Genomic DNA, 25712 nt, shown 5'->3' on the forward strand with positions numbered 1-25712 from the left:
GTTTTTCCAGAGAAGGTACAACTCTTTTTCAAAATTTTGTTCAAGCTTATGTCAGTCTTTGCCCGGTAGGCGTTTTCCATTCCCCAGCTGAGGTTTTCTTTCCTCTTGTTTTAGAACAATTTAGATTATGTTAAGTCAGTTTTTTAAAAGTACTTTATGTGAAATGTGTGACAGTGCTGAGCAATTCTGCTGGTGACTTTGGTTACTGTGTTGTTTCTTCACTGCTTAAAAAAAAAAATCAACCACATCGATGGTTTTATTTTCAATTTAAATTGCCTTAATAATCCAGCAAGAAGTGTCAGGATTCTTGAATGCGTTTGTTCTTTGGCTTGTATAATCATCTGCCAATTTTCCCCTGATCTTCTGCCTATTTTTCCTGGATGCCCCTCTTCGTTGATACAAAAATGAGGTTACTTCTGCCTGATCCTAACTTTGAATGTGCAATTGGTGATTCTGGTTAATTCTCTCTTGGATTCTCTGCAATCCTCACTGTTGTTCATATCCCAGTGTTGATGGGCTGGGGGGTGGGGTGGGGGGTGGGAGACAACGGGCAAAACACTGTGAGAAAGTGAGAAAGCAGGGGTCCCGAAAGTCAGTGGTAGAAAAAGAAAGAGCGAATGGAAATAGGAAATCCTTCCTGAATGTTGATAAACTTTGTTATTCTTGGTCTGCGAAGTTATTATGCTAAAGACATTTTTCAGCAACATCAAAAAGTGCTTGGCTAGTCACAATCAAAGGTTTCATACCACAGCTTTCAGATCCCACAGAGTCCAGTCTACTAATGGAAGGTATAGCATTGATTAGCAGAATGAAAAACTAGCTTTGGGTCCCTTATTTCCTCTTTGTCCATTCTCTTTACAGCAGTTTGCTTGGTTGCAAATTAAATATAGGAGCCCAGGGTGAACATCTACCATCTGCAGAGATCATGGCTTTACACAACCAAACACAAACAGTGATTTTGAATGGGAGACCTCATTGGGAGTTTGTTTAAGGTTTTATAGGGGCCACTAAAACATGTATGCAATGTTGCCAGCTGGCTTTGACTTGGTGATTAGATTAGATATTTCACCATTTTGGTTTGAGGTTCAAAGGCAACAACCTCTCTTGGCAGATTATTGTGCTTTTGATGTGGAGTTGAATCATGGAGAAATTCCATCTCTCTAGTTCTAAACAGCTGAAATCAGAAACATCATATGGTTCAAACTACAGCACCTCTTAAGAATCAGATTTTTTTTTCCTGCCATTTGCCAGGATAGCTTGGTAGAGAAAAATAAAACAGCCTTTTCTGGTCAAATCAAGTTAATATTAATGAGATCCCCAAGGAGTTATTTGACCCTACTATAATTTATGGTACGGATTTGAAATTTTGAACCTGTGACTTTTCCTATTGAATAGAAATAACATGCATGTAAAGCTTCACATCAAGAGTTCATTTATCTGCTTCTCAAAACCATCTTGCTTCATCCCCCACCAGCAGGCTGTGTCCCATGTAACTGCCGTTGAGAATGCATTAGGACATAGGGAAAATTCTTCTTACTCTGTGTTTGTAAATGTATGTTAGTTTCAGTGCTTTAATAAATCCTCAGACTGAACCCACAGTAAGGGGGTGCCTTTTTTTTTTCAGTTTTATTCTCTTTCAGCTCAGTCCTGTTGGTAGCTACAAGGTGAAAATAAAGAGCTAATTACTGTTGAACAATTAGCAAAGTAAAGAGGAAACAGTGTAAGGAGACACCATCATCTCACTCCTTTTACCTTGATCAACTTCTGCTATTTTTTTAACACTTTTATTTCTTGGGTAACACTCTTATGAACAAGGAAAGTCCTTTTTTGATTCTCTGATCTTTTAAGTTTAAGACTATATATGACTATCTTTTAAAATTTTTTCCCAGAGTTCCTGTTGTGGCTCAGTGGGTTAGCAACCCAACTAGTATCCATGAGGATGCAGGTTCCATCCCTGGCCTCACTCAGTGGGTTAAGGATCCAGCGTTACCATGAGCTGTAGTGTAGGTCGCAGACTCAGCTCAGATCCCGAGTTGCTGTGGCTGTGGCGTAGACCAGCAGCTGCAGCTCTGATTCAACCCCTAGCCTGGGAACTTCCAAGTGCCACAGGTTCGGCCCTAAAAAGAAGAAATAAACAATTTTTTTTCCTTTTGTTAAAGTTTAGCCGTACACCTGCCTTGTTTCCATTTCTAAAACAGAGATTCTAATTACCTTCACAACATGGGTTTTCTAGATGGGTAGATCTTTTCTTTCATGTACATTGCCTTTCTTGTGTGTCATTTGGAGCTTCTACTTATTGTTCTCACAGAAGTTAGAAACTTCCCACCAAATTCACAGAACTTTCTAGGAAGCAGAGCTGTGTGGCGTCTAGGGTTACCGTATGTTGTGTACATGTGTGTGGGTCCATCTATACATGTGACATCTGCACGACATTCTTGAGCCCATCCTTCTAAACTATGCATTTATCCATGTGCTTTCTTTGGTCTGATTCCTGACATCAGATCTACTTCAAAGGTTCTATTTCACAAAGTCTATGAAAGAAGAAAGACTATGAAGCGGGGACATGGGCTTTTCATGGATCCCACTACTCCTTACCCTGTTCCTACAGCGATTCTATTAAACCTCAGACCATCAGAATAAACTCGTTAGGGGATCCTTCTTCCCTGGTGTCCTTGCACACAAAGGGACATCCAACAACAGTGACACGAAATGACTTCTGCTCCTCCCATTTTTTTAAACTACTATTAATTATATACTTGCATGATTGTCTAACACCTCCCTGATTTCACTGTCCAGGTCTCTAAGACTTTAAGGTGTATGATTAAAGAACTGTGCACTCATGTCGCAACAGAAGAAAGGGTGGGGGAAAAAACTGTAACTGCAATGTATACATCTAAGGATGACCTGACCCCCTTGCTGTACAGTGGGAAAAAAAAAAAAAAAAAAAAAAGAACTGTGCAGCTTTCATTCCTCATTGGAAGGCCATCTGTCCACCTTCTCATTCACAAGCTCCTCCCTGCCAGGTGCACATAGCATCTTTCTGTCTACCTGTTTGTCACCTAATAATCCCCTTATGGAAGAATCCTTTGAGATGATTTAGTCCAACCCACTCTTTCTAAAAGTGGGGAAAATAAGCCCTAAGCAGATGCCTCAGTGGACACAGATCAGTCATCTCATCAGTAGCAGTGGAGACTAGCACACTCACTGCCCAACTACAGCCTTGTTCTTTTTCCCATTACGTCTTTTCACATCTATGAAAATCTTTAAGGTTTTTACAAAAACTAGCTTAGCCTTTCTTACTCTCTTACTCCATCTATTTAAGGCAGTGGAGCCAAGACACAGAGAGGCTGGCGTTCCCATTGTGGCTCTGCAGTTAGGAGCCCGACTAGTATCCATGAGGATGCAGGTTCAATCCCTGGCCGCACTCAGTGGGTTAAGGATCTGGTGTTGCCGTGAGCTGTGGTTTAGGTCGCAGATGTGGCTCATATCTGGCTTTGCTGTGGCTATGGCATAGGCCAGCAACTGTAGCTCTAATTAGACCCCTAGCCTGGGAACCTCCATATGTCACAGGTGTGGTCCTGAAAAAAAAAAAAGACACAGGGAGGCAAAGAACTGATCTGAAAGTTAGATTTGAAGCATGGTTGTAGCTTAAAAGGTTTGCAAGAGATGAAGACAGTTGTGAGCTAAATAATTATCTGAGACTTGTAATTCTGTGGTTACCAAGGGCAAAGTAGTATTTTTAACTTCTAAATATAAGAAATGGGTATGTTTCTCTTGTTATTCCTAATGAGCCTTCCTGCATCCCAATGAGGATTTATTAGGAGGAAATCATGTACCAAAGGAAGACAAATGGAGCAGAACTTCTCCAAGTGTGGCTTTGTAATTTCTGGGCAGTAATCTCTGGTCACTACACTCAGAGTCCTGGGATTGGATTTTGAAGATGATGTGCCTCTTTCTGGCATCTTCCACTGTCCTGGCAGCCAACTCCTTTCACCTTGCTTTCCTAGGATAAAAATTGTTGACATAGCTGTAACCTTCCTTTCCAAAGCAGTGTGTGTGTGTGTGTGTGTGTGTGTGTGTGTGTGTGTGTGTGTGTGTCTAACATGTGACACATAGGAGAGAATATATTGGGGCAATGAAACCAAATACATTAAATCCGGGTAATTCTAGAAAATCTGAAAAAAATAGTGCATAGGAGACATCAAGGTCTATGGGTTGATCTCTTGGTCATTGCTTTTGAAATTCGAAATGAGGCAAGTGGAAAAAAGATCTGGCTGTGAAGTTGAAAATGCTATGTGGAGCATTGTTTAGTGTCATCCATATGAATAAAAATTAGCATAATAATATCACATTCATCTGCATATGTAGACTGCTATGTCTGTGTGGTTACTTATTCTATCATTGAATATTCAGGGCAAAGGTTCCTTAACTCTTGGGAGTGTCTATAAAATGAGGATTTGGGCATTAGCCCAAAAGATTTGCATTCTGTAGATCCAGGGTGATTCCGGGACCTAGATCATTCTAAGAGCCATACTTTAACCCAATGCTAAGGAACTGTCAGACTAAATTCACCACTGTATTTACTGAAGGGGGCAGTAGAGTCTAAGAGATGAAAATGCTTGGCTTTACTCTCACCTGACCTGCCACATGACTTTGGACATCCCTTTTGATACCTGCAAAATGGTCATAATGAGATGACTCTTTTGTTTGTTGAGATCTTAGAAAAATATTTAACTTCAAATTGGGGAAAGAAACAATTTAATATGAAATGTTCAGAATTTACAAATCCTCAGGCATGTACACACTTCACTGCTTCTTCATGTGTTTCATGTACTGCTTTTTCTTTTATATTCTGTTTGCTCTAACTTTGATGAAACCAAATATCTGACTCTGTGGGAAAAGATCACAAAGGGTCAATCTTTTGATAGCTCAGCCTCAGTGGGTCAGGTTTCCTCATGGCTCAGTATTTGCAATTGGAGCACAATTCTTCTGCCCCCACCCCCCAAGTTTCCTGTGTGTTTAGACAAATCTGCTTTTGTTTTCAGACCCTAAGTCTGTCAAGACCCTGCGGTCTTATTCCAGGCAGTCTTGGTAAGTCTACAGGGCAAGTATTCATCTGCAGCAGAAGCTCTATGTGCTTAGTTGGCACATGGGGCAAAGAAGCCTTGAGTCTACATTGCGATGAAGACCTATCGTCCGTCGCGGGAGGACAGTTTTCCTTTCCCACAGAGTCAGATATGCGGCTTGTCTATGAGGGGACTCTGTTCACTCGCCTTCTTTCTTGGTTCTCTGATGAGTGTTTCTACCAGGGCTTTCCACCGTGGCTGGCAGGAGACAATAGGCCTTTGTCCGACACTCTTTTTTCTCATGTCCATAGTCCCTGATCACTCCTCTCTATTCTCTGAAGCCAGCATCTTCACAGGCCACCTGCTAGGCCGGGTGGTGCTACAGACATCCGTCCAGCTGGTGGCCCCCAGCAGTAAATAGATATGGAGAGAGGCCCCATTAAAGTCCTTTAAAGCATCCCAACCACTTGCAAGACTCAGAGAATTCACCTTTTTTTCCCTCCTCCTCCTCTCCTCACTAGTACAAGTTTAGCTAGCTTTTTGGTAACTCAGAGGGTGTCAGTGAAAGTAACTGTCATTTGTTTGCAAATGAAACTTGAGCTTTCTGAAAATGATTCCCATGTAAAACCTTTCCCCCATCACACTCCTCCAGCCTTCTCGTTGATTTTAGATCGTTTCCTGTTCTCCCACCTCTTGGAAGTATTCCATAGCACGCCAAGCAGACACTTTTAGTCAAAAATGCCTATAAATAGCTGATTTTCCTGCGTGCTGCCTTCTCTCCAAGGCTTTCACAAAGGAGGTGAAACAAATCTACCAAAAACAAGAACTCTCTGTGAGGGCCAGGTGGTGACGTTTATGAAAAATCAGATCCATGGGCTGACAATTGTCATGTAGGTCGATTTGCCATATTTGACTTATGCAATCACTGCCCAGAAAAAGAAACATTTTATTTCATGCCAGATGATCTCATGAACTGAACAATCAATCAAAACTCTCATATGAGCTCTCATGCTTCTTCAAAAATATGTATTTTAACTTGCACACTGCCTTTTTTAAAAAAAAAAAAGTCTAAAAGCCAACTGTTATGCATTAGATTCCATTGGTAAATCTAGATAACCAATTCCTATAGCTATTCCTAAAAAAAAAAATTTTTTAGATTTGTTTTACTGGGGATTAAATCTCAGATTTTTTAAAAAATTGTAAGTTGATTAGAATGTCGTACCAGTTTCTGCTGTACAGCAAAATGACCCAGGCATCATATGTATATATACATTCTTTTTCTCATATTATCTTCCATCATGCTCTATCCCAAGAGATTGGATATAGTTCCCTGTGCTATACAGTAGCATCTTATTGCTTATCCATTCTAAATGTAATAACTTGCATCTACCAATACCAAACTCCCAGCCCATCCCACTCCCTCCCCCTTCTCCTTTGGCAACCACAAGTCTATTCTCTATGTCTGTGAGTCTATTTCTGTTTTGTGGATTGGTTCATTTGAACCATATTTTAGATTCTATGTATAAGTGATATCATATGGTATTTGTCTTTCTCTTTCTGACTTACTTCTCTTAATATGAGAATCTCTAACTGCATTCACATTGCTGCAAATGGCATTATTTCATTCTTTTTTATGGCTGAGTAGTATTCCACATCTTCTTAATCCATTCAGCTGTGATGGGAAATTTGAAATGACTTCCTCATTTCTGCTCCAAACTGTCCTTGATAGAGCATTTACTGCCTGGCCCACTTTCTCTGTCTCCTATACCACCTATCATCGACACCCCAAATCTCCCAGTGGATTATGGAACCCCCTGGAACACTGCACCCAACTAGGCCATAATATTCGCCTTCACTGACCTCACTGAAATGGCCCTCATAAATCAGACGCATGATGTTAATTAAACTCTCTCCAATTTTCATCTCCCCTTCCCACCCCCCAGGCCCTACTGAACAAAGGAGAATTGGGTTTAGCTATTTTATCATAGGATTTCAAATGGGAAACTGCCCACACCATGCTTAACAGATGAGGAAGCTGAAGCCTGGAGATGAACTGGCATTCCCGAGGTTCCTTGGTTGTAGAGAGGGTGAGATGTCTTCCTCACTTTCTCTTCCCCCATCTGTTAGTGATGCTCAGTCACGGAGCACGAGACAGTCATGTATCTTGGGGTTCTGAATACTCAAGCAGTTCTGCCACCAGCCCACTCCCTACTTTTTCCACTCTGGGCATTGTGGTTTAGTCTATGCACTTTCTAGAAAGTGTGTCTCATTAAGGCTTTCCTCTTTGTGAACTGATTGTGTAGTGAACACAAGCATGGAAAATAACTTCAAAGGACAGTTGGCCCAGCGCTTTAACATTTTCTCAACCATGAAATCCCTTGTTCACATAAAGTAGAATATGTAAAACATAGAGCAGTTCCCCCTCTGTATCCATGGGTTCCACAAATGTAAACGAGTAGAAAATAAATAAATTGAAGAAAATTCCAAAGAGGCAATTTGAATTTGCTGTGTGCCAGCAACTATTTACATAGCATTCCCATTGTATTTACAACTATTTACAGAGCATTTACACTGTATTAGGTATCACAGATAATCTAGAGATGATTTAAAGTACACAAGGATGTGGGCAGACTGTTTATTTTTTTATTTTTTCTTTATGGCTGTAGTCACATCTTATGGAAGCTTCTGGGCCAGGGATCGAATCTGAGTTGCAGCTGCGACCTACAGCGATTGCTGCATCTTTAACCCACTGTGCCAGGCCAGGAATTGAACTGGTGCCACCATAGAAACAAGCCAGATCATTAACCCACTGCGCCACAGTGGGAACTCCTGTGCATAGGCTATATGCAAACATTATACCATTTTATATAAGGGACCTGAGCACCCCTGGATACCAAGAGCAGTACTCGCATTGAAGCAAGACTAGGGGAATTCAAATCCAAATTCCCTTCCTTGCATCCAAGTTTCTCTAAAAGGGGGGGGGGCAAACACAGTTTGAAACCTGTTACCCATTCTTTTCCCATTAAGTATATCTACACTAAGGAAGAGCTTAACGAAGGGAGGGAGGAGACACATGGATGGGAGGGAACAGGATGGGGAGGAGGAGAGGATTCTATACCTACTTGATAAACCAGCTCTTGATGAATCAGAAAACCCTGATAATGTACAAAACAAGTTAGGTGACTGTCCCAAGCTTGGTAAACTTATTTGGCAGTTCTCCCAGGCTGCCCCGTCTTCATGAAGATGACTACCAATCACGGGTCGCCTAGAGTTCCTGACTGGCTCACACTAGAAAAGCACTCCTTGGCTTGAACGGACAAATTTTGTCATCCTCCTTCCTTTTCCAAAGCTGGGACTGACTTTCCTAGGAACAGACAAGCCCTTTAATTCCCAGGTTAGCACTCCACCCGTACACCACACCAAACATTTCTCATCTTCATCACGTACTGTGTGCACCTCTGTGAAATAATAAGCCAGTGATGAAGGAGGACAAAAATGGGAGAAAAACAAGGAGCATTATCCTTTATTGAGAAAGTCCGAGAGGCCTGTGCTTAACATACATTGTCCTTACTTCTGAAACTTACTGGGGTAGCTCTTCACACCCTCATTTTATGCAAAATGGGAGTAGTTCATTTGCTCCAGATTATACTCTTGGTGAATGACAAAAAGGAGATTTCAACCCTGATTTGTCTGTTTGTAAAAATCTGTTCACTTTCCCCCACTCCATGCTGCCTCTGCTTGGTAAATATTCCCTTCGATCTTTTCCTGAAGGATTGTTTCTCAATGAGAATTTATTTTACTAACAGTTCTTTAAATGATTGATTATGGTTGAAAAACAGATTCTACCTCTATGATTAGGTATAAAGCTAAGTCTAGTTTGGAAAGTGGCTGTGTACCAAAGTAACATATGAGAATCATTTGCCAAGTCAGATGTGCAATATTAAATTGAAGTAAAAATATCTCATAAAACTGGAAAATCTTTCTCAAGCTATGAAAGAACCATCGCTCAAAGCTATTTTCCTTTTTTTTTTTTTCCTTCAATGAGAAACAATACTATTTGTCCCTTGAGACTGCCAACCTGATTGTAGTTATAATAATTGTTCAAAAACTCTAAGGTTATACCCCAGTAAGGAATGTCTGCCCATTTATTATCTTCTGTTGGATTAATCTGGGATGTTTTCTTTTAAAGATGTAGTTTAACTAAAATGATGTGGAAATAAACTAGAAATCCCCAAACCCAATTTCTCTATAAGTCAGTGTGACCTTACATTATTTTTTCCTTTGGGTAGACCAGATGGTTATCTCTCAGGCATACAGTGAGCCAGAATTCTGCTTGATGCATGAGTTCCATGTATTCCAAATTCTTAACTAAATATTTAAGAAGTTCACAAATTTTACTATTTGTAAAATTACTGCTGGTCCAAAGGAAAAGATATGTTCCCCTAAAGGTTGGCCTTTAGAATGCTTGTTAATGACCTATATAAGATGACTGAATTAAGTGAGCAATACAATACCTGGTACAGAGTATACATGTATGTCAGCTTAGAAAGGGCTATATATATCCAATCAATAATACTATTATGGAATGTTATTTGAGTTTAAACTAAATTTCTATAATCAATAAAAATACAGAATGGTCAGGTTTTTAAAATCCATCAGGATAAAAGGTGCCATACTCAGTTATGAACTTGGAAGCAGTCACATCCTGCTTCTCAACTCATTTTGGATTTTTCCTCAGGTATAGGTAGCTCAGAGAATTTATTCTAGCCAGCGTTTATCTAATGTCCTCACATCTTTGTTTAAGCTCAGATGAAGTTCTTAGCAACAGATATAGTTTTAATATTTCCACAGCCTCCACTTTTTCTTGGTTCAGTATTTTATAAAATATCCCTAGGTATAAGAATGAAACGTTATTTACTTAACATTTGTAATAACATTTGTAAATAACTAGGACATAAAAGAATTCACTAGAATTAAGCCAGGCCAATTTAATCTCATTAATGCTTTTGAACAATTGGATTAATAAATGAATAGAATGTCATATTGTATTTCTTAGATTTAACCAGCACTGATTCCACCCAACTACATAATACGTGGTCCCTTTTGCATTATCTAGATCATGAGTGTAATGAAAAATTCTGTTAAAAAGTTTACGAGGACAGCCATTCTCAACAAGTCTTTCATTCAATCAAAACTTATTTAGCACCTATTTGACCCAGAATGAGTTCTGGAAGAGGTGACTAGATAAATTGGGAAAGGGAAAGACCATTGTGGGGAAACGAACAGAACAGATGGGCCAGGTGACCACCCAGCTGGTGAGAGTAAGTCAATGGAGGACAGGATTGAGTCTCTAGTTGACAAGATGATATGGAATTCTTTTTCTAAAATGCTCAAGTTTGCCAAAGATGGAGGATGTGGTCTAGCCTGAGGGCCAAGCCCATGCAATTTAACTCTCTGGGCAGCATCTCTAGGGAAAAGCAATGGTGTGAGGATGAGAAAGAGCAGGGACAACAATCCATACGGGTATGGGAGGCATCAGGCAACAATGGGCTGAACCCAACAGCCACACTTCTGGTCCCAGGGCAGTGAGGCTGTCCAGGCCCTAAAGAAGAAATCTGGGTGGACAGTGAGCATCACTGGGGTGAAAGCACCCTTGCATTCACGCAGCATCATATGCTCAGCAGCCTGTCAACAGGGTGGGATCACCTAGATTCTGTGGGTGGCAGCACCACCCTATGTACCCAGAGAATTGAGATGCAGTTGGGGCTGCCACAGGAGACCTATAATTTCAATGGGATGAGACAAACAGAGGGAGAGCAAATTGGGAGATCACATCAGGGAATAATGAATGGGTTTATCACACCAAACCCTGGCTGTAGCGCCAGCTGATACACCTGAGGAGGCAACTGGTAGATTAGGAAGACTTTTTCTCCTTACTTGCATCCCAAATAAGGTGAGGAGCTTCTGGTTATTGAAAATGTGTAACAAGAGGCTAGCTGAACATGTCAGGGGCAAAGCAAAGGAAGTTTCCCTATTTGGGGAAATGAGGGCAGGTGGCCCCTAGGGTTCCTTTCAAATCAAATAGTCTAGATCTGTGCTGCCCAGTATGGCAGCTACCAGCCACATGTGACTTTTTACATTTACACTAATTAAACTTAAATAAAAAGTTCAGCCCCTCAGCCACCATGGCCACATTTCTAGTGCTCTGTAGTCATGTATGGCTTGTGGCTACCATACTGGACAACCCAGATATAAAACATGTCCATCACTGTGGAAAGTTCTATTGTGCTGCTTCATTCTAGTTGTTTCTTGTCTATTTTAATACATTGAGTTCTACTAGATTTGGGCTTTGCCCCAAGAAGGTAACATCCTGTTGTGATGTCTGCATGCTTAGAGGTGTCAGAACCAGCTGGAACTTTCCCATGTGCCCAGGTGGGAGTGAAGGCTCCCTATTCCTGCACATGCTCACAACCTGGCATCACCACTCTTTCCTTCTAGTTCTTCCTTTGCAAAAGCACCTCTCAGACTTACTGTGAAGGGTAAATGCCATAAAGTACCTAGTGGTCAAGAAGCACAACCAACTTTTGATTAGAAACACAAAGACCAGCCTAGGATTGTGCCCAGATCCTCACCCAACATTTATTAGCGCCTGCTGTGCATTTACACATCGTGACGGCCAATGACGCACAGGGTTTCCCCTGGATCTTAACATCTGCCCTTGTGCTGGCCTCTCCAGGAGCCTACTCTTCTCCTGCTCTGCATTTTCTACCGACTTGCCATGAGCCTCCCAGGCAGTACCCAGTATAACACTTCCAATCACAGTCTGAGCTTCAGGCGAAAGCTCTCTCTCGGTCATTAACCCTCATCTAGGATTTTCCACCTGTTTATGAAAGAGCACTGTCAAGCTTTTCTCCTACTCACATTGATTCATAAAGTACAATGTTGTGGCACCCCTGGGAGCTGCGTCTGGAAGCCACTGGACTCAGAAGTTGGCGATGTACAGTAATACCTGCTACTCACACAGCTGGTATCAATCAGACAGCCCCCTCCCCCACAAACAGGTACAGTCTGCACGTTACCTGAGGCACTCTGGCCTCCCTCACATTCTCCTGCTTTTGACCAAAGGGCTAGGGCTTTCTAGAGAGGTCCTTGGAGGATTCACTATGGCTTATTTGGGGCAGTGTTTACTTTAGCCCTCTTCACTGAGAAAAGTGTGCCTCCCACCTTCCCAATGCCCATGAAAAAATTATGTACTGATGGATGGGGGTTAAAGGCAGACTTAGCACACCAATGTGAACTCTAAATAGAATCACTGTTTGGACAAGAGGCAGTAAATAGTCTCAGGGAATAATAATCTGCATGTCATCTGCTAAGTAGTCTTCTGTTTTAAGAGAACTGGTATTACCAAAAACATGCTGTCTGGCCACATTTGTTTATTTACCAAACTTCAAAAGCTGTATTTTCTCACACTGTTCTCCAAAACCAAGTCTTCTTTGGCCAACTTTGAGGCTTGGAAAGAGACTGCTTCAGCCCTGCAAGCCAGAAAAAACGCCATTGGTGGCAGGCCAGTTGGAAAGCTTACTTTCCAGAAAAGGCCTTTCTAGAAAGATTTACTAAGGCAGGACTCCCAAATGCAGACACTCAGAGGAAGAGGGTTTCTAGGATCTGGACATTTCAGAAGATTACTTATAGCGCAGGGGCTGCCTGGAAACAGAACTTACAAGTTTGCACACCTGACTGACTTCTGAAGTCATGCTGCCCTGAGAAGAGTGTTTGGTGAGGTGGAGGACTAGGTCAGGGCTTAAGAAGAGCTCAAATGCAGGAAGGCAGGACAAATCCATCCACCTCATTCAAATGCTCTTACTCTGCAACTGTGGACAGGTCAGGGGTATAAGAATGGATCCTGGGGGGGTCAAAGAACACCTGAACTTAAATAAAAATTAAAGAGGGGTGGGTGTTTATGTGCATCCTGCTCTGGAGAAAAGTCCTTAGCTTTTAGCATGTCCCCCAAAGAGATAAAGAGCCACAAACAAGTTTAAATTATGATATCCTTAAAATTAGGTAGATTTTTCCTCAAAAATTTAAAATTGATGACTTCCCTTCCTTCTGATAACATTTCATTAGAAAAGCCTTTTGGGTTACAACTTTAGAATACTTTGAGGAATGTGCAAAAGAGTTATTATTATGGGCACACATTACCTGAAGTAAGTGGATCCTATGTTGGAACTTGGCAGTGCTAGTACAAAGCATGTCATAGGATTTATTGTAAAGGATCTTTTCCTGAGCGATCAAGTAACAGAAAGTGAGCACCTGCTGTGTACAAGGGTTGAGGCTGAGGGGAGAGGGGAATTTGTAAAACAGCTCCTACTCTCAGAGAGTTTGTAGTCTAGTGGGACACTGGCTAGTTAGATAAATACAATACAAGGCAGAGTAAGAAGCCATATAAAGATACCTGAACAAAGAATACAGAGGTTTATAGGAAGAAGAATTCCAACCTGGGGTTAAGTAAAGGAAGGATGGAGGAGAAGCAAGGTTTCCCCATCTGAAATGCTGTATCTCTGAAGCTTTGGTAGTGCTTCTATGGAAGCATATTGGTAAGGATTTCTCTTAGCTTTTTCCTATTTTTTACTAATCTCTCAGTAATTTTGCTCTGCATATCCCACACCTAACTTAATGCCTAACAAATACCATTTATGTGTGGATGGATAGATAAATGGATGGACAAATGAGTGGATGGGTGGGTGGATGGATGGATAGACAGATGGATGGATGGATGGATGGGTGGGTGGATGGATGGATGGATGGATATATGGATGGATGGATGGGTGTGTGGTTGGATGAACAGGTGAATGAATGGATGGATAGATGGATGCACCACAGGCAGGAGAGATGGAAGGCACAAGACAGGGAGAGAAGAGGAAATAGAATTCACAACATCATAGTAATTATCTCAGCAGCTGGCTCAGTTCAGAGTCTTGTGGGAGAGCAATGGGAGAAGTATTTAGAAAGGTGGACATTTCCATGGGTGGAAGTCTAGGCACAGCCTGGCTCACCTGAGTAGTGTGCTTAAGGCCTTCCAAAGCTGAAATAAAGGTATCGGCTGGGCTGGGCTCTAATCTGCAGGCTCTGGGGGAAATTCTGCTTCCAAACGAATTTAGGCAAATGGCAAAATGTGTTTCCTTGAAGCTGTATAACTGAGGTCCTTTCATCTGCAAACTAACAAATGTCATGTTGAATCTTTAATCATGCATGATTTCTTTTTCTGCCACATCTCTCTGACTTCCTCTTCTGCCCTCAGCCAGGTGGAAACGCTTCTTTTATTCTTTATTATGGTATCATATAGTAACACAGAGCTCTTCTTCTAAGGGCTAATGTGATTACAATGGGTCCACCTGGGTTAATCTAGTATAAACCACCTATTTTAAGATCACCCATTAGTAACTTGACTGACATCTGCAAAGTCCCTTTTGCCATGAAACAGAACTTCTTCTATGGGTGTGACACCAGGGGGTCATGGGAGCCAAAATTCCATACCACAATAGTTAACAACAGAGTCCACATAAATAGCAAATTACTGAGTAGGTCACCCTCACTGACAGCCATGCCATTCAAAGTCCATGAAGTTGGTTCTAGGAAGAGCCAGTGTAGCTTTGGAGCCCGAGAGCTGTGTTCAAAGCCTGTGTTTTACTGACTAGGCAACTTTGAGTGATCTATTTAACCCCTCTCTGCTTTGGTCTCTCCTTTGCAATAATGAGATAATAAATATTTAACCCCTCTCTGCTTTGGTCTCTCCTTTGCAATAATGAGATAATAACAATCTCTATCACATAGGGAGCTTGAGAGGATTAAATGGGTTAATGTAATGTAAAAGGTGTGGAACAATGCTATTATTGTTATTAATCCTAAAACCATGTAGCAACATGACCTGAAACAAGCAGATTTAAGCATCGTTGCAGAAGTTACTATTAGAGAACACAATGTCACATACCAGGCTTTTGATGAATGAAATCCTACAGCATCTGTACTAGTATCCTATCGCTGCTATAACAAGTAACCAGAGTCTAGTGGCTTAAAACACAAATTTATTATCCTATGGTTCTGGGAATCTGAAGTGTGAAATGGGTCTCACTGCACTAAAATTCTAATATCAGCAGGGCTCTAGGGGATAATCTATTTTCTTGCCAATTTTCCAGCTTCTAGAGGCTGTCTATATTCTTTAATGCCCGGCTCCTTCCACCAACTTCAAAGCTAGCAATTGCATCACCCTGATCTCTGTTTCTGTGGTTATATCTTCTTTTCCGACTTTCCTCTTTCACTTATAAAGACCCCTGAAATCACACTGGGCTCATCTAGATAATCTAGGATAATCTCCCCATCTCAAAATCATTAATCACATCTGCAAAGTCCCTTTTGCTGTGTAAGGGCACATATTTACAGTTTCCATGGATTAATACATGGGCATCTTTGTGGAGCTATTATTCCACCTACCACAGAATCTACCACCTGATATGTGATGGATTTTTCTAAACCTAATCATTTTTGAACTTTGTATGAAAAGTGAAACCATCCACATCCAGAGGATGTCAGCTAAATTAGATCACTATATATGCAAGTGTTTCTGGATACCTCTTTCATGTGAAAGTCAGATAAAAGGCCATCAATTTCTTTGTTAGGTTTTAAACCATTTCAATATTTTGACTATCTAAACTACGTTAGTCTATTTTAAGCCATATTAAACTATTGGGTCTGGATGCCTCTTTGCTTATGAATTATGTATTTGCTGCTTTTTTATTAAGAATGTTTATTACTCACCTAATTTTACACTAAAATGGCAATTGTTTATTATCACTTGAATAATTTAAATATTCTGAAGATACACTTGAAAATGTATGTAAATATAAATACATACATTTTACATATTTGTAATTAATGTGTTCCATATGCTTTTGCCATTTGTTCTACATAATGCAATGGTTTTTTGTTTTTGTTTTTGTTTTTTTGTCTTTTTGTCTTTTTAGGGCCACACCCACGGCATATGGAGGTTCCCAGGCTAAAGGTCTAATCGGAGCTGTAGCCACCGACCCACATCAGAGCCACAGCGACACGGGATCTGAGCCACATCTGCGACCTACACCACAGCTCATGGCAATGCCAAATCCTTAACCCACTGAGCGAGGCCAGGGCTCAAACCCGCAACCTCATGGTTCCTAGTCGGATTTGCTAACCACTGAGCAACAATGGGAACTCCATGCAGTGTTTAATTCAAACAGTTGTGAGCACTAACTACCTGTCAGGCACTCTACGAAAGACTGGAAATACAAAGTTGAAAAACACAACTCCTGTCCTCAAAGATTTCTCACTATAGTGCAAGGGAGGAGGGGTACTGATGAAATGAATTTTTTAAAAGGAAAAAACATGTGTAAAATATATAGAATTGCCTAGACTTGGAGACTGAATGACTTGGTTCTCAGGAAAGAGAAGAGTAGAAATGATAGTCAACTCTTGGTTTGAAAAATTAGGTACATGTCAGTACCTCTAATGGGAGAAAAAATAAGTTGGGATGGAGATGATGTCTTGATTCTAACGTGCCTATAGAATATCCAGTTGAAGATGTCCCATAAGCAAGTCTTCCCTCATTTGAATACTGTTTAGGAGGGTATTACAACAATTCAGGCAAGAGATGATTGTGGTTCTGACTAAGCTAGAAGCAATAAGATGGAGAGAAGGCAAGGTATCTTTCTACCATATCTTAAAGGTGCCAGTTTGGTCAAAAGTCCTCAGGTGAGGAAGATAGAGAAGTGAAGGCAGCTGAATTCATGAGTCTAGAGTTAAGGAAGATGTCTGGAGAAAGGTTGGCTGGGAGTTATCACCTAGAAGGTGTGAGGGAAGTTTGAAGACGAATGAAGCCACATTGGGAAATATGTAAGAAGATGAGAAAGCACAGACCACTTTCCTGGGCTACATAGACATTAAAGCACAGACAGGAAGCAAAGGAAAACAATGCTAAAGAGCTGGAAAGGTAGAAAGATGGAAAGAAAATCAAAACAGCATGGAAGCAAAGGGGAAGAGAATTTCAATAGGAAAAGTTAAACAAGGTCAGCTACCAAAGAGGGGTCTTGAGAGACATGGAATGAAAAGCCTATCAATAAATCTGGCAATTAAGAAGTAACTATTGACTGGGAGTTTGGGGTTAGTAATGCAAACTAATACATTTAGAATGGATAAGCAATGAAGTCCTACTGTACAGCACAGGGAACTATATCCAATCTCTTGGGATAAACCATAATGGAAAACGGTCTCTTAAAATAGAACATGATAGGGGATGATATGAGAAAATATGAGAAAAAGAATGTCTGCATGTACATTGCATGAAATATATATACATGTGTCTATGTGTACACATGCATGTATGTGTGTGTGTGTGTGTGTGTGTGTATATATATATGAATGTCACTTTGCCGTGCAACAGAAATTGGCACAACACTGTAAATCAACTACACTTTAAAAATAAATAAATAATAAAAAGTAACTATTGAAATTGCCAGTAGTTTCATAAATATTGTAAAAATCATTTTGTATACATTGTATGCATATATACTTACCACTTTAGTTAATGCTTATTATTTTCAATGTCTATATCATTTTAATAAAAATACTATGGCTATCAAAGTGTGCTAATACACCATGGTTAGAATGCTTATTTCTCAATTATTTGACATTTGAATTTTTTTACATTTTTCAAGACTTTTGGGAATCATCCCATAAATGTCTTTTTCAATAAAATGTGGAAATGTTTTTCTGGTTCATACTCCCAAATATCACGCACTTTTCTTCAATTCAAAAAAAAAGAAGAAGTTCAAGTAAATCTTAGTCATATCTTGAAATGATTTAAATATTCTTATTTTGAATATTTATTCTTCAGAGACCTGTTTGTTCTTTCTGTTATTTTCAGATGGAGATAATTACAAATGTTTGGACTGTTGTCTGGCATGGAATGCACATTACCAAAGCCAGTGTTTCCTTAGTGTATTACATCCTAAAGCCCTCTATTGATAGTGCTTTACAGTGAATAACAGTCTGCAGAGGAATCTGTTTCCTTTCTCTACATTACAAACCATTTAACACCCATTAGTAATAGGTTTCTTCACTTGCAAATGACTAAAGTAATTTCCCATCTATTAGCTATTTTTTGTTGACCTCACTTCACTAGAGATCCTCAATCTAAGTTTTATTTTAGCAATCACAATTCTCTCATCTAATTAGCAACAAAATTGGGCCATTGCCTCAGTGGCCTGCATTCAAGCCTATTTTGACTGGTGATTTTCTAATAATATCTCATGCTCCTTTCTCTTTGCCTAGATCTCTTTGTCCCCATTCTGCTTTGTTTGTTTGGATTTTTTTTTTCACATTTCTTTTTCCTTTCCTTTATTTACTTGACAACCTATCCAGATCTTTCACTGTTACAAATGCCTCAAGAAGCATCCAATTATTTATTCATTAGAAATTACTTCAGTAGATATTACTTGCAGTGCCAATGGGAAGGCCTGATGTTAAGTCTTTTTGCACATGTTACCAAACGACCTCTAGAAAGGGGCCCTGAATTTTCACCCCAGAAGCAGTTTCCATTCTTGACACCTTCTCTGTTGTGAATCCAGGCCTTAACTTGGAGGTAGATCTCGTGAAATAAATCAAATTTTTCTTCTACAAGGCAGTCCTTCAAATATTGATGAAAACTATTGTTTGCCCCTAAGTCTTCATAGTTCCATCTTCAAAAGACTAATTCCTTCAGCAATTCTCTGAGAAGAGAACATCAAGCCCTTTTCAAGGACAACAGACAAATTATATTTTGTTCCAAGAAAAGCAGCATCTCTCTTCACTTGTGCTATTATTGGGTGAACAATATTTTGCTTGAATTAGGACTTCACAGCATCCATTGGAAATCTTAGGATGTGAACACCCTATTTCTATCAAGGCACAGTTTGCTCGACAGCCATGCCAACACGTCTCACACTCAGATAAAAATTTTGAGCCATTCATGCACATGACATTCTATTGACATGTTTCTCTTACCTTGTACTGTGCACTAAGATGGCTTAACATAATGCAGAATATTATATTGATATTTATTAAATGTCCTCTTATAAATACCAATATGTTACTCCAGGGTCACTCCTTACTATTACTGTGTAGGCTGTGCACAATCTAATTCTGGGAAATATCATTTACATTAGTATTTATTTATCACCATAATTTTCCAGCCAATGGCAGTAGAATCTTGAGGAAGAGAAAGCTCGACGCCCATTCACCCATCTAAAAGTACCACCTGGACTACCAAAAAGAATGCTGTCAAATTTGGAGAAACACTAAATCTGAAGTCTAATATTTTAAATATTTTCCTAAAACATAAGTCTCATAATAGTGTCTAATACATCATCTTAGAAATTGATGGTTAAAAAAATGTTCAGAATAGGCCCCAAAAGACTTATGCATACCACTGGAGACCACTTTACAATTTTTCATGAAATTATTTATGTGCCATTGAGGGAAAGCCATTCCACCAGTTGCGAATCTCCTATTCAGTCCACATTTTTAATTTTGCTCAAAAGTGTATCATTTTGTTACAGATATTATTGAGGAGGCTTATAAACTTAATATACATTTATTGGAGAAGTTTTGTAAAATACATAAGAAAATAAAGAAGAAATCACCCAGAGATAATTACTGTAGAGCTTTTTGTGTTGTATTCTTTGAAAATACTGATAATATCAATAAACCTCTGAATAAACTCACCAAAAAAGAAAAAAAAAAAGCATAATATAAACACTATTAGGAATGAGCAAAGGAACATGGATAAATTTACAATAGGTGTTAAATCCATCTTAGGACTAGAACAGAAATAGATTTTATACAAATATATTGAAAACTCAAGCAAATAACTTCCTAGAAAAATAACTTCTTCAAAACTCAATGAAAGCAAGAATCTTGAATAGATCATAGGAATTTACGAAACTGACACAATAGTTTAAAATTTACTCAGAAAAAAAAAAAGACCAGACCTATCAAATAGTTTCATGAAACCTACAGAAAAAGGTAATCCCTGTTACATAAAAATTCTTCTAGAGATCTGAACAAAAGAAAAGATGCCAAATTCATTTGAAGATTTAATATAGTCTCAAATAGATGCGGACACTAGAGAAAGGAAAAAATTTTTTTGACTTTTTTTAGGGCCATACCAGCAGCAAATGGAAGTTCCCAGGTTAGGGGTCAAATTGAAGCTGTAGCTGCCAGCCTAGGCCATAGCCACAGCAATGCAGGATCTGAGCCTCATCTGTGACCTACACCTCAGCTTATGGCAACGTCTGAATCTTTAACCTACTGAGCGAGGCCAGGGATTGAACCTGCATCCTATAGACACAGATACTAGTAGGGTTTGCTACCACTAAGCCACAATGGGAACTCCCAAGAAAGGAATATTTTAATGCAATTTTTCTCTTGAAAAAGATACAAAATTCTTAATAAATATTTCAATAAAATTAATAACTAAAAGTAATATTTAAAAATAACCAGAGAGGATTCATCTGGTAATGAAATGAAGCCTTAGCATTAGAAAAAAAATCACACATTTCTCAGCATTAGGAGATTAAAGTAAAAAACATATATGACTATCTCAATACACACATAAAAGACATTTTGTGGAATTCCCGTCATGGTGCAGCAGAAACACATCCGACTAGGAACCATGAGGTTGTGGGTTCGATCCCTGGCCTCACTCAGTGGGTTACAAATCCGGTGTTGCTGTGAGCTGTGGTGTAGGTCACAGACATGGCTCGGATCTAGTGTTGCTGTGGCTGTGGCTGTGGTGTAGGCTGGCAGCTGCAGCTCCGATTTGACCCCTAGCCCGGGAACCTCCATATGCCGGAGTTGCAGCCCTAGAAAAGACAAAAAACAAACAAACAAACAAACATAACAGATTAGCAATAGAAAAAAATTCTTAAAGTATCTACATCTATGCAGCTACGGAAACATCATGTAATGTTGGATCATAAAGTTTCATTTTAAATCCGTGACGATGATGAACCTCTTCTAAAATGTATTGAGCTAGGTTTTGGCCACTGGTTCTTTTTATTATTATTTTTGAGATATGATTAACATAAAACATTAGGTTTCAAGCATACAATATAATGATTCAATAGATGTATATACATTGCAAAATGATCACACAAGTTTAGTTAACATATGTAACCATATGCAGTTTAAATAACAAAACTTTTTTTCTTGTGAAGAGAAGCCTTAATATCTATTCTCATATCTTTCAAATATGTAATGCAGTATTATTAACTATAGTCACCATGCTATTCCTTACACCCCAGGACTTACTTATTTTATAACTTCAAGTTTGTACCTTTTGACCCCTTTCACCCATTTCACCCAATGCCCACTCCCTGCCTCTGGCAACCATCAATCTCTTCTCTATATCTAAGCTCAGGTTATTTTTAAGTTTCCACATATAGGTGATATCATACAGTATTTGTCTTTCTCTGTCTGATTTATTTCACTTAGCGCAATGCCCTCAAGGTCCATTCATGTCACAAATGACAATTTTCATTATTTTTTGTGGCTGAGTCATATTCATTTTGTGTGTGTGTGTGTCTGTGTGTTATTTATCCACATCTTCTTTTTTTTTTTTTTTTCCCACTGTACAGCAAGGGGGTCAGGTTATCCTTACATGTATACATTGCAATTACAGTTTTTCCCCCACCCTTTCTTCTGTTGCAACATGAGTATCTAGACATAGTTCTCAATGCTATTCAACGGGATCTCCTTGTAAATCTATTCTAGGTTGTGTCTGATAAGCCCAAGCTCCCGATCCCTCCCACTCCCTCCCCCTCCCATCAGGCAGCCACAAGTCTCTTCTCCAAGTCCATGATTTTCTTTTCTGAGGAGATGTTCATTTGTGCTGGATATTAGATTCCAGTTATAAGTGATATCATATGGTATTTGTCTTTGTCTTTCTGGCTCATTTCACTCAGTATGAGAGTCTCTAGTTCCATCCATGTTGCTACAAATGGCATTATGTCATCCTTTTTTATGGCTGAGTAGTATTCCATTATGTATATATACACCACATCTTCCAAATCCAATCATCTGTTGATGGACATTTGGATTGTTTCCATGTCCTGGCTATTGTGAATAGTGCTGCAATGAACATGCGGGTGCAAGTGTCTCTTTTAAGTAGAGCTTTGTCTGGATAGATATCCACATCTTCTTTATCCATTTATCCATTGATAGACATTTAGGTTGCTTCCCTATCTTGACTTGTAAATAGTGCTACAGTGACCATGAGGGTTTTGGCCGCTGGTTCTTTGATGACATTTTTCTGTTGAAGTCATGTCTGTCTATGGCCTATTCTCTAAGATTTTCCCCTAGAAAGGTTCATTTGAGCAATATTACCCAAATCCTGGCATGTCCAAAGCTCTTTTTACTTGAGACTTTACACATGAAGGAGAGCTTAACTAGTTAGAAAATCTTTGCCTCCTGCTTTCTTGGCTTGATATTGTACAGTTGCTGCTCTGCTCAGTGTTCAGGTTACACGTTGCTATGGGTAAGTCTGATGTCAACCTCATTTTCTCTCCTTTAGCCTCGTTTTATCTTTTTGCCTGACCATCTAATGGATTCTTTTCAAAAATTTTTTCTTAGTTCTTTAGGTCGACCATTCTGGATGATTTTTCACTGATAAAATGAAATCTATTTCATTAAATAGATTTAAGACTTTTTTATTTCAGAAAAACTTTCTTGAATTATATTTTAAGACATTTATAAATAATATGTATTTTAAGGAGTTCCAGCTGTGGTATAGTGGGTTAAGGATATGGCCTTGTCTCTGCAGCTTGGGTTGCTGCTAAGGCACAGGCTCAATCCCTGGCCCAGGAACTTCCATATCCCACAGGTGTAGAAAAAAAATAATAATAATTAAAATAAAATGTATTTTAAGAGAATTATTCTATTCCATTGTTTGACTTTCTTCTTTGGAATCACAGCTATGCATATGTTGGCTATATTGCCTTGTTTGTCTAATCCTTCTTTATCATCTCTGCACCATTTCTTTGCTCTTTTCATTTTTGTCTTTTATGTCCCTTTATTTGCATTCCTTTTCTTCAATCCTGCCAGTTCCCATTTCACATCCTCCAGCTGTCTACCAGCAACCTTTATTTTCTGACGTCTTCCCCAAGTTCTTATAATTCTGCTTTGTAGTCCTCCTTTATAACTGTAATTGCTTTATTAATTACTGTTTTGAATTTGGGTTGGGCCTTTAATCATCTTTGTGGCAACAGATTTTTCCAGTGTGTTTTCATTATTTGCAAGAAATTTGTGGCTGCTGTTTTGCAGATTTCCTGGAGCACCTGCATGCATATTCCTTTTATATTACTCCTTTTTGATAAGTTGCATTTTCCTAGAGAACCAGAAGAAGATTCCTGGGGAAGGAATGGCGGGCAGTCATTTTGCAAGCATTCATGAATCCAGGACTTCCTTTGCTGCTGCTACAGTTAGAAACTGTTTCTTTTTAATGTGATGCATCTGTCTACTCACACATCCTCTGACTCTCAGACCAAACCTAGTTCTTTTCTCCCACAACTGCTTCATGGATGACTTCACAGGTTGCCCGTCACAGGGGGCCACAAACAATACAGTTATTTTTAGAAAGAATTTTTATGGCCCTTAGTAAGATTTGCCCATTCAGCCTCCACCGCCTACATCAGTCCCAGCCTCTTCCACCGTGCTTTCCTCTCAGTTTGAGGTCCTCACTGCGGGGAGTGTGCCTTTGACAGAGCTTTCTGAGCTTTGCTACAGCGATTTCCCCTTCATACCGCTCACTTACCTGCCACGTTATCATCATTTCCCTCCCTGGCTTTCTGTCTGACTCTGACTTGGACATTTGTGGATTTTCTGCTGGTTTTGCTGAAAATATGATCTGTGGCTATTGCTCTTTGTTTGACGGTATTATTGCTTTTGTTGTTCAGAACCGATTCCAAAAGGAAGAGTGAGAAAATTCGGTTCCTATGAAAACCAGTCCTGTTAACATTTAGAAATATTGTTCCTGCTGTTTTCTTCCTCTGAAAATAACTTAGCATAAGAGGGCTCAGGGTACATGTTTACCCATTGACCGAATTAATCTTCAAAAATAAAAATAAGGAGCTCCCTGGTGGCCTAGTGGGTTAAGGATGCAGTGTTGTCATGGCTGTGGCACAGGTCACCGCTGTGGCACAGGTTTGATCCCTAGCCCAGGAACTTCTGCATGCCATGGGCATAGCCAACAAATTCTTAAATTTCAATTTAAAAATATATAAATAAAGTTAACACAAAAATAAAGTCAGCTTAGCACTACTTCTTCATAAACCCAAGCTGCTTCTTTTGGTGCTCAGAGATCTTCCTTGTAACAGCCCGCTCCACGATGCTCTGCTTTGCAAACTCAAGCCCGTCATGCCATTATGTTTTGGATGATTCCAAAGACTTGTCCATCTTCATCTTTTACCATCACATTTCCTGTGACAATTTTTAATTACCACCTTGATTCTGTGGTCCTGCCAGAAGCTCTCTGAGTACCCAGAGATGTGATTTGCCTGGGCATAACCACCAAAGTGTCCTGTTTTTCAGTGTGCCCTCCTTTTAAAAAGGAAAATGTCTTCACTGGGAAAATTATGCATCACATACATCTTATGATATTTTAAAACACCCTGACTTTCTTAGCACAATGTATGTGTTTGATTAACAGTGGACTTTCATGCAGTACTGAGATCACAGCCATGGTGACAAGGGAACAATATTAAATGGTCAGATTTGATCAACAAGAAGACTGGTCCTGACACCCAACAGAGAACACATGCTTTAAATTACTTTGCTACCAGCAATTATGCTCTCATTACCCTCTCACCACAGCCTGCCAATTTCAGAGCTCTTTCATTTATTCATTCAAAAAATATTTATTAAGTGCCTACTGTTGCCAGGTCCTGTGTTGATGGATTCAGTGAGGATCAGAAACAGGCATGATTCCAACTCTCATACTCCTTATTGTCCATGAGGCGATAAATAGTACTCAAATCAATCACACAAATTTAAATGTACTACCATGGCAAGGGCTGAAGTTAAATTATGCAGGGAGCTCTTCCCTGTCTGCAGCCTTGGATATCCCTTTCTTTGCTGGGAGAAACTCTAGCTGCCTTCAGCTTCCCATAGCACTAGAGACCCTTTTGGATTCTAGGAGGTGGGCAACTGGTATTTCTTAGCACTACTCTAAACATAGTGCCCCTGAGATCAGACTGCTGGGTCCCTGAGCTAAAAATATTTATTCCCTGCCTTCCCTCCAAGCAATGTGTAGACAGATACATCTTTTATCCCCGTTAGAAGAATGACCAGTGGAGAGGCAGGTCTCTCCCTAGTGAGTTTAAAACTAAAAGGCACCCAAGCAAATGTATTCCAAGATGCCAAGTGTGTAGCGATTTGTGCACCTTCTGAACCTTGTGTTCAGAAGCACAAGCCTATTCCAAGTGAACACTTTGCTCAATACCTACAAAGGAGTTGACAATACCGTGATAGCAAATTGACTTCAGCAGTTCAGGGAAACACACCCTAGAAGCAATGGTTGTGTTT

At 39.6% G+C, this 25712-nt stretch overlaps 1 protein-coding gene across 13 annotated transcripts in view; it reads left to right on the forward strand.

Annotated features, from left to right (window-relative positions):
- Positions 1-25712, forward strand: part of DLGAP1 (DLG associated protein 1) — an 866754-nt gene that overhangs the window by 545874 nt on the left and 295168 nt on the right. The gene's annotated exons all lie outside the window — the stretch shown is intronic.

This window comes from Sus scrofa, chromosome 6, assembly GCF_000003025.6.
Source record: "Sus scrofa isolate TJ Tabasco breed Duroc chromosome 6, Sscrofa11.1, whole genome shotgun sequence".
Classification (NCBI taxonomy): domain Eukaryota; kingdom Metazoa; phylum Chordata; class Mammalia; order Artiodactyla; family Suidae; genus Sus; species Sus scrofa.